Raw genomic sequence first — 11,067 nt, forward strand, 5'->3', positions numbered from 1 at the left:
GAAAAATCTAATATTGTAATATTTTAATCATTCATTTATTCATTTTCCTTCAGCTTAGTCTCAGTATACATCAGTGGTCATCACAGCAGAATGCACCGCCAACTTATCCAGCATATGTTTTACACAGCGTATGCCCTTCCAGCTGCAACCCACACATAGTGCATGTCTTTGGACTGTGGGGGAAACTGGAGCACCTAGAGGAAACCCATGCAAGCACGAGGAGAACATGCAAACTCCACAAAGAAATGCCAACTGGGCCAGCTGGAACTCGAATCAGCAAACTTCTTGCTGTGAGGCGAAAGTGCTAACCACTGAGCCACTGTGTCGCCCTACGAGATTTTATTTTACGCCAATAAATATTGCAATATCAATACAGCCTCACAAGAATTGATTAGCACTATTTGACGATTTTCTGTGGAGTCTAACAGTATTCAGGTAACCGAAATTCAATAATCACAATGCAAAAAAAGCTTTTCTTATGTTGCTTTATCTAATTTCTAGTCCAAATTAAAAAAAAAAAAATCTTAGATTGAGTAAAAATATAGTTTTGTTTTTTTTAATTCAGAAGGAATAATTATAATTATCTTCATAATTGGAAAGAGTTTGACTGGAAAATAAAAATTTGGTTTTTTAGAACACCATTGATGGTTTCAAAATATACTAACCGTCCACAGTCTGAGGAATGCTGGAAGGGTTGCGGGAATGTGGGTAATCACGCACATATATTTTGGGAATGTCCGAAGATACTTGCATTTTGGCAAGGGGTAAAGATTGAGATAATGAAAATTATGCAGATACATCTACCTTTTTACTCCCCTGTTTTTCTTGCTTGAAGGGATACCCCAGGATATATATAATAAAAATCAGAGATATATACTACATATACTTTTACTAAGTGCAAGGAAGACCCTAACAATAAATTGGATAAAGCCACACCCTCCAACAATACTACAGTTGATAGAAAAACTTGAATGTAAATATAGAATGGAGTATATGACTGCTCAACTTCAACTAAAACTGGATATTTTTAAACAAACATGGGCACCAGTTACGTTGTATCTAAATAGGACACAGTATTTCTAGCTCCTTTGAAACTGAAAATATTGTATGTTTTTTTTTTTTGTAATTTATTTTTATTTACATCTGCAGTTACTTTTTTTCTGTCGTTTTTTTAAATAATCGCTGCTGTCACTGAATGTTCTGTTCTGTAAAAAGTTTTAATGTATAAAAATAGTAAAAAAAAAAACATTGCATATCCGCTTGTTAAGTGTGATGTCACGCTAAGCGGCTTCCGGGTCCAAGCGCTTCATTCAACTCAATGGGGAGACTCATGAAATGGTAATAATAAATGTTTACAAAGCGATTTAATGCTTTCGAAAATCACGATCGCAGTATATATGTCCATGCCTAATATCCGATGGCCAGAAAGTGATAAATTTTTTTTATAAATTGTAAAATTTTTGGTATTTGTTATGCAGCAAGCCCAGAAATTGTTGTGTACACTATGATTTTATATAAATTAACTTTAATGTGTGACAGGAATAAAACGCGATCATAAACGAATGATTTCTCCACTCAAATGAATGGCGGTTTGGACCAGGAAACAGTATACATACGTCACAAACACGTCACCACTTAACAAGCGGATTTTGCGATGTGACAATTGCAGATGCACACATTGTGATTTTAATGCTAAAACAATATATTGTGCAGCCCCACATATAATAATAATAATAATAATAATAATAATAATAATAATACCCAGACAATGTCCTCATAATCTACAATCACTCAATATGCCAACATGGTTACTAACAACTTTCCAGCATTGTGCAGTTTTGCACAGACACTAACCAAACTTCTTTAGAAAAAAAGATCTAAATATGTGACCATGTGTTTTGATGACAATCTAACAGGTTTTACAGTATCTGGAAATAGCCAGTCAGGCCAGAATAAAAAGAAAAAGAAAAAACCTTCAAGGAAGTGTCTTTGGATTTAAAAAAAAAACCCAAACAAACTTTTTATACATAACATCAGAGATTCAATCGAACATTTGTTTCTAGAGAACACAAGCCACACACATGCATGCAATCACAACAAACATCATGTTCCTAAATCCATCTGCATTGCTCTGCGACAATAAGGGCAACAGTACTTATTTCTATGTGCCGAACTGAAGCGCACCGGGCATATAAAGGGTGTTTAGAGAGCATCCCATTGTTTAAAGTGCATGTCAATTGTGCTTAGAAAGAAAAGAGATAGAAGAGCTGCATCAATCAACAGTTCTTTTCCAAAATAACCCCACCCATCTCACTTCAGCTTCCTACAGCAACATACCAGGAAAGCAGCCACAGAGCAGAACAATAGTGCTCATTGCAAAATAAAAAACTCCCCTTTAGCTTCACTGGAACAACAGTCATTCAGCTGCTTCAGATTACACAGGACGCTTGTAAAACTATGCTGAACAATTAGTTGCAGATTGTATTTGAATGAAATCATTATGGCATTGTGAAATATCTTACGCATTTACTGTACACTATGGCTTCTCTTTCCTCATAAGTTGCATGTCAGTTGTATATGTCATAAGTTACGCTACTTTATTGTGTAAACTCAGCTCAAAAATGTGACTGACAGCCTGTGGTTTGATGAGTGTAAATCCTGAAATTTGAGCACAGGCATGCTTTTCTTCCTTTCTATACAAGATCAAAGAAACATTGAAGATCTGCAGAGGATCCAATCTGCTACCATAAACAACCAAAATAACGATCTCATCCTTGATTAAGATCAAAGTCCCAGTGCGTCCGATTCTCCCCTGCAATAACATGGTAAACAAGAGGAAATACTGCAAAGAAGGGAACAAGGAAAATATCCTCTACACATTCCAGAAAAAAGTAACAGAATTAGATAATATTATTGACATCACAGCAGTAGATCATACGAATATGTCAATGGTAATATAGTGTCTTGCTAAATTTAAACTGATAAGACTACATTTTTAATCATAATTTGCACATGAAACAAACTATATTGGCATTCAGTGCAGCATTGTTTTTTAATTGAATTTAATTTGATTAATCTGAAGACATGAGTGATGATAATGATATGTACAGGGAACATTGAGAGTTATATGCTCAAGCAAATATGCTGGTGAGAAAGTTTTATTTGTGTCCGGAGCAGGTTAAGGTAAACCTCTTTTGAACTTATTGCAGTTCTTTATACACAGCTTCTTTTTGGTATAATTTTAAAAAAGAGAGCTGCAGGATGCATACAATGACTGTATGAGGATTCTTCTTTAAAAACAGAGATGGTGTTGTGCAAGTGAATTACTTTTTGAGTTAAGAGTTTGATCATTTTTTGCTTTGATGAGAATTTTGATCTATAAGTTTGTCTGTCGATTGGAGAATTCTCAAAATAAAATTTTGATGTTGTTGATAAATTCTAGGCCTACTGAAGTGCGTTTCAGTCACCTTTGATGAAATATAGGCAAAACTGTCTTTTTAGGGTATTTTGTGTGGTTTGTATTGTTTTGTCTGTCTTTTGTACAATTGGACGTAGTGTTTGGAATAAAGAAAATTAATTTAATTGACAACAGAACAAACAATTGTTGTCCAATAATTTGCCTAGTAACCCTAACTAAGTTAACCCTTTAAACTGGACTTTAAGATGACAACTCATCCCCCTGCATTATTAGCCCCTTTGTTTATTTTTTTCCCCCAATTTCCATTTAACTGAGAAATTTTTTCAACATAATTGTTCTAATAACTCATTTCTAATAACTGATTTATTTTATCTTTGCCATGATGACAGTAAGTAATATTCGACAAGATCTCTTTCAACACATGTCTATACAGCTTAAAGTGACATTTAAAGGTTTAACTAGGTTAATTAGGTTAACTAGGCAGGTTAGGGTAATTAGGCAAGTTACTGTATAACTATGGTTTGTTCTGTAGACTATCTAAAAATATATAGCTTAAAGGGGTTAATAGTTTTGACATTAAAATGGTGCTTAAAAAAATAAAAACTGCTTTTATTCAGGCCAAAATAAAACAAATAGACTTTCTCCAGAAGAAAAAATATTATCAGACATACTGTGAAAATTTCTTTGCTCTGTTAAACATAATTTGGGAAACATTTAAAAAAAAAAAAAAAAATCAAAGGGGGGCTAATAATAGACTTCAACTGTATATATAGTAATACATTATGTACATTCATCACGGCAAATACAATTGAAATTAGTTATTAAAACTGTTATTATTAAAACTATTAACTATTTTAAAATGAGTTTTTTTTTTATCTCTGTTAAACAGCATGTGAGAAATATAAAATAAAAGAATGACAAATTTACAAGAGGGCTAATAATTTTGTCTTCAATTGTATATAAGTAATAGATAAGCTGTTTTATTTTCACATACATGTGTTGCGCATCATGGAGCAATGTTTCTCCCATATTTTCACTTTTATATCTTGTCATAAAATATTAAAATATTCAATTATATGATAAATCAAAATATTAAAGCAGACACTAATCGCAATATGCTTTCTTTGCATATAAAACACTTTTGTAAATTTAATTCATTAAAGAATTATTAGCTAACAAGTAAACCAATCCACTGTCAAGATTTCTTGATTTTATTGTTTTTTAATGAATTTAATAATCTCATAGTGTCTAAAATCTCATTTAAGCAACAATCTGAATATGTGCAACCTGATGCAGATACTGTGAATGCTGTTTGAGCCATGTTAAATCTGGTACACAGATTTTTGGAAAAGATATAATAACAGGATTAAACATGCAATGCAATCAGCATTATTGGAACAAAGTTGTTGGAACAAAATAAACTTTTCTTGTCTTTTAACAAAAAATGCAGAGGAAAATCAGGTCTTGTTTTCCCTCAGGGTCTGGGTGGTTTCCTGACAGACCCTTCACCCTTTTAACTTAGATCCAGATAACCACCAAAATATCTCAACTTGGTTTGGGACGATGTGCTTTTCTCATATGTTCATATGTTATACATGCTGTCTATGCCTACATAAAATGAGTGACAGAAAACTAGTTTTAAAACTAAGTTACCAAGTTTTTAAATGGCATGGTTTCAAACTGAAGCAGAAGGATTTTAACTAATGCTGATAGCGAATGAGAATGAGAGAAAGTGAATGTCGCAACTCTTCTTACCTTGTTCGTCATGCTGCCTTGGTGTGAGAACACCAAAAAAAAAACACAATTTCCACACGGAAAGCCAGAAAACAACGCAAAATTTACACGTTTAACCACGACATACGTCTGTAAACTCTGAGCAGAAAAAGACCGAAACCTGCGTGTGGAAACTTGTTCGTGTCTCATTCTCGCGCGTCGTGTCTGTTCAATATTCCGCTGTGAGTGAATCTCTCGTGCACCTACGTAGTCTGTCACGACCAGTGAGAATACATTAAATAACCCACACACCCTTGGTTTAGCACTATAACTTCTGTTATTCACTGCGACATGTTCAACATTCATGTTTATTTGCTTTCACACAGGACAGTCTATTTCTTATCAAACCCTCTACAAACTGAATAATCGGTTAATTTGAGTGACGTAACATACCTGGCATAGATCTGTCATGAAGCCGCGTCGTGTCTGATCTGCGGTCGGTGTTTCCTCCGAAGCTCCGCTCGCTGCGGACGCTCGTACTCAAATGAGGAAACGCTGCTGTTGACCATGTAGTGCAGTGCCCTGTGTGGCAAGCCGATTTAACACCATCCCACTACTACACATCTAAAAACCTGCCTACTGCTTTTTATTATTACTGATCTGATGATGTGCTGCTCATTTTATTTTATTTTATTTTATTTTATTTTATTTTATTTCATTTTATTTTATTTTATTTTATTTTATTTTATTTTATTTTATTTTATTTTATTGTAAACAATCAAACAATAATAATAATGATTTATTTGTTTATATGTCATCAGTTTTTCTTAAAAATAAACTCTTAAGAGTTACAAAAGAGGGGTTTCCCAGTGATACTAGGCAAACTTTACAACTGGGTTTCATCAATGTTAAACAATGTGTACAACATTTATTAATCAAAGCTGTTAACATTTTTCATGCAATGTGAGATCATATGAACTATCAATGAACAGTTTTATTTTTATTAATGTTAATAAAGATGATTAATTGCATAAATTTATAGTTTGTTCATGTTGGTAAATATTATCTTATTGTAAATAGAAGAATGATTGGTGTTTCCCAAATAACCTTTGAGTCAACAGTTCCAAGAACCATTTATTTTTTAGTGTGCGTGGAGAACATTTTAGTCATCTAACAATCTTTGTTTAATGAAAATGTTCTGGGTATAGTAAAAGTTATTTATGGAATTGATTATATATATATATATATATATATATATATATATATATATATATATATATATATATATATATATATATATATGCTGCTAGACAGACAGACAGACAGACAGGCAGGCAGGCAGGCAGGCAGGCAGGCAGGCAGATAGATAGATAGATAGATAGATAGATAGATAGATGATAGATAGATAGATAGATAGATAGATAGATAGATAGATAGATAGATAGATAGATAGATAGATAGATAGATAGATAGATAGATAGATAGATAGATAGATAGATAGATAGATAGATAGATAGATAGATAGATACTAGTCTAATCATTTTAGAAACTTTATTTTATTTTATTTTATTTATTTGTTTATTTGGCAGGGACAGTGTACAATTATTAGCATTTCTGCCAATGCACCAGAGTTAGCCCGAAGGCTATTTTTGATTTGTTGTCCCTGAACAACCTAAAAAAACAATACAAGAATTATACAACCAATCAAACATAGTTAAAAAGTACTAAAACAGACATGGTTATTTAGATTTTTAAAAAGAATATTTACTAGTTAAACTAAAACACCAACATTTTGTAATAGAGATAAAAAAATAGTTGAGACACATTTAAACAACAGATCATTAAGATGTAAGCACAAATGAAAACATGCTAATTTCAATCTAATCGGAATAATGACACGTCTGATTCGCTATAATCCAGATTTTTAAATGTTTTTTAATTATATCAAAGGAGGATTTTAATATACACAACATATATAGGAATTACAATTAAATAATGATTAGTCAATCATGCATTTGGATCAAATGTCAATCAAATGTCAATCATGCATTTGGTTTATAGAAACTGTCTATAAACAGGTGGTTTTGTTTAATAGCTAAAAAATTAGTACAGCCTGAACAAATTACATAGTAAAAAGTTACAATACAATAATAAGTTGAAGTAATTACTAGTATGTACTGGAATTGGTTTCAGAAGATGGACGTGAATAGCTGATAACTCAACTGCAATTGCCTATAAAGAGAAACAGTTGGGTAATGTAAAGAAATCTTGTTTTTTAAAGCTACAGGCAGGTGTGTTCGATCAGGGTTGCAGCAAAACTATGCAGACACCAGCCCGCCAGGATCAAGTTTGCCCAACCCTGCTTTACAGCATCGATAATGTAGATTTATATTTAGTTTAGCAACAAAACATCAGTAAATAGCGCTATTCCGCCTAGCCTGCTTTACTGAGGTGAAGTTGCTTTTATATACACATCACATTGGTTCATTGGTTCAACCTGTGACGCTCTCTTAATACTTACCATGCTACTCTCAATATTCACTCTGAAATAGCATGTACGTATGGCTTAGTAATAAGTGTAATTCCTGTATGCTGCCGGCCAAGCACTAGTCGCTAAGTGAGGGTTCTGCTGTCATGTTTAAGGTGCACAGGCTTGTATTTCAAGAGGCGTGAACGGCAGGGGTGGGACTATGTTTCAGAGATTTATGCTAGTTAGCATTTGTTGCGGATCACTGGACCTTTAAGAATGAGTTAACGATGATGTCCCCTTCAAGTAAAGTCATGCTATAATTATACATTAATGTATTATGAGTTCATGATGGTTAAACTGCGCATAATGTGGTATTAGCATGTACTAACAAGTAATTAAGGTAGTCGTTATTCAGACATGAACTCACGTGACTCTTGTTGTAGTTAAAGTTCATGATTACTGCATGCATTGACTTATCATTAGTTCGTAACAAAGTAATGTTTAGTTTACATGTTAGTACATCATTAATTTATTGTTATTGTAAAGGGTTACCATTTTAAGTTAAGCTATAGCAAATTCTAGCCTACCGTAATATAAATATACTACTACATTATTATTAATACTAATAATAATATTTAGTAAAAATCAACAATAACCTATATTTCTTGGCATTGAATATCTAATAGGCTAAGAATACATCGTGTCAACATTTAGTTTTTAGAAGTCAGTGTAAAGACTGCTTGCCACAGCACACCTCATCTGAGAAACGGGGGTGGATAGATCATAGGTAGCCTCTCTCTCTCTTCAGCTCCATAAAACCTCTGGAATTCACGGTTGACAGAGTGAGACTGCAATGATTCATTTCTGCAGCAGAAAAAAGAGATTCATTTGTGCATTTGAGCAGCAGAAAGTCAAGACAATTACTGGAGCACTGGTTGAGGTGCAGGCAAAGAATTCGAGTGGACTACTTATATATGAAATGGCAGGACAGCTGTTCTTATTTAACCAAAGCATTTCTGTAAAAAACGTTTTGAATGAATTTGGAAGATTTGCATTGAAATAATGAGTAATGTGCATGACCGTCGTATTAAATAAGTCGTTGTATACAGGTTTGTGTGTGGCGGTTATTTTGGCTTGTCGTGTGCGTGAGTAAAAGGTTATTTACATGCCTGTCTCGTGCCGAATCTTTTTCTTTCAATAATAATGTATTTGCGCCATCTAGTGGACATGTTCTGTCACTCATCTTGTTAGCAATAATTAGAAAGGAAATAAAATAAAATAGTAAAAAAAAATACTAAACAAAACAAAATACAAAATTGGAAGATTGTTAAATGGCAATTAATTTAAGGAATATTTTTAGATTAACTAAAGATTTATGACAGCTAAAATATTATTATTATAAATTATTATTTATTGTTATTATTATTATTCTGGGTTAATCTGGGTGCTTCGGTTTCCCCCACAGTCCAAAGACATGTGGTATAGGTGAATTGGGTAGGCTAAATTGTCCGTAGTGTATGAGAGTGTATGGATGTTACCCAGAGATGGGTTGCAACTGGAAGGGCATCCGCTGCGTAAAACCTATGCTGGATAAGTTGGCGGTTCATTCCACTGTGGCAATCCCAGTTTAATAAAGGGACTAAGCTGAAAAAAATGAATGAAAGAATTATTATTATTAATAATAATGAAGATGATAATAACAATAATATATATATATATATATATATATATATATATATATATATATATATATATATATATATAGATATATATATATATGTATATATATATATATATATATATATATATATATATATATATATATATATATATATATATATATATATATATATATATATATATATATATATATAAAGCTTATAAATAAAATAGGAATAAAATCAAGAATGAATTTCATTTTGAATCCTAATACAATGTATAGAAATTAGTTCCTTTACATTTCTGTCAAATGTAGAGCGTGAGGGCGTTAGATGCTGTGTCTACTCTTATTATGTGTACATTCTTTTGTCATCCTTCTCTTTCTTCTTTCTTGTTCAGTGCGGTCGTTTTCTCATCCTGTGTGGTGAACAAGTCACATGACTCAACTGCCTCTCTCTCTCTCTCTCTCTCTCTCTCTCTCTCTCTCTCTCTCTCTCTCTCTCTGTCATCCTTACAGCACACTAATTTTGATTCAACTAAAAACAGAAACACAGATGTAAAAACATATCCACATAGATATAGGTTTACAATTTGAGGGAAATATGCTGTTGGACCTCATTATCAACAGGTATTATTCAACCTAAAAGAATCTTTACTAATCTATGAATAAACATTGCATTAACAGAGTAGTATTATTTTAGGAGGAACTTCAGTTTTTAATATCAAGTGCGCAAGTGATCTATGTTGATTTTGGTGATTTTAAGGCCATGATAGCACAATTTGTAGTTTTTTTCTTAGTTTTCAATTAAAACTGCACAAAAATATTATAGACTGTAAATAAATTATATGATCAATTAATCATGGCACATTTTTTTTATTTCAATGCAACTAATTAAACTTGGTAAATCATGTTCTAACTTAATTTTCTAAGCTACGCAAGCTGTTTTAAATCAGGTTAAAATTATATAAGTTACATGGACTCATAAGGCCAAGTTGATTCATCTTTTAAAAAAAAAAGGTAACCAGTATTTTTTACAGTGTATGAATGAATTTAAATTAGCATTGGTTCCAATATTCAATGATGCAATAATCTGCATGGAATTTATTATGTGAAAAATATTGTCTTTTTGTATTATAAATCAGTAACATTAATAAAAAGTGGTGATTGAAATATCAAAAATCCAAAAAGTTTTGATCAGTACTTATGTCAAGAAGAATATCTAGATTGAAAGTATAAATAAAGGATAAATATTTTGCCCTGTATAAATGTTAATACATAAGACTTAATTATTCGTTCACACCAATTTGAAATTCTGTAAACAGAAGTTCAAGCTTCTGCTTTAAGCTCATGGTTGACATAAAGGAACACTGAGAAAAAAATATTCAAAGTTTATTCCTTGGATTTGCATTTTTTTTTTAGGTTAAGTCATCGTAAATTTATTTGGGCTGAATTTAAACAAACAAATTAAGCTGAACATTACTAAATTTAATTTGTTTGTTTAAATTCAACATAAATTGTTTGCAACAATTTTGCAGACATTATTTTTTTCAGTGAATGAAACTTATTGGTTCTCACGTGTCAAGAAAGCTCACATTTCAGAGACTGATATAAAAAAGTAAACAACTAAATATGCGGAATTATTTACAGATTATAACCATTCTGAAGAGTTTTGGATCATTTGAGGGACAGAAATATGCAGGTTGTACTAAAAAAACATCCTCATCTATGTTCAGAATGAACGAAATCTACTACACACAATCTCTGGCAGTTTACTATTGGTTGTTTGCCTGTGACCTTTTCCTTTGC

At 32.1% G+C, this 11,067-nt stretch overlaps 1 protein-coding gene across 2 annotated transcripts in view; it reads right to left on the reverse strand.

The window, feature by feature from the left end:
- si:dkey-240h12.4 overlaps positions 1–5,677 on the reverse strand; it is a 41,808-nt gene extending 36,131 nt beyond the window's left edge. Inside the window, exon 1 of one of the 2 annotated variants that reach the window (XM_678062.10) lies at positions 5,585–5,677. The gene's annotated coding sequence lies outside the window, so the exon portion shown is untranslated. Of the gene's footprint in view, positions 1–5,173; positions 5,380–5,584 lie in introns of those variants that run through there. The other variant, XM_021468288.3, reaches the window with a different exon arrangement.
- Between the last annotated feature and the right edge of the window lie 5,390 nt (positions 5,678–11,067).

The sequence above is a fragment of the Danio rerio genome, chromosome 19 (assembly GCF_049306965.1).
Source record: "Danio rerio strain Tuebingen ecotype United States chromosome 19, GRCz12tu, whole genome shotgun sequence".
In the NCBI taxonomy this organism is placed as follows: domain Eukaryota; kingdom Metazoa; phylum Chordata; class Actinopteri; order Cypriniformes; family Danionidae; genus Danio; species Danio rerio.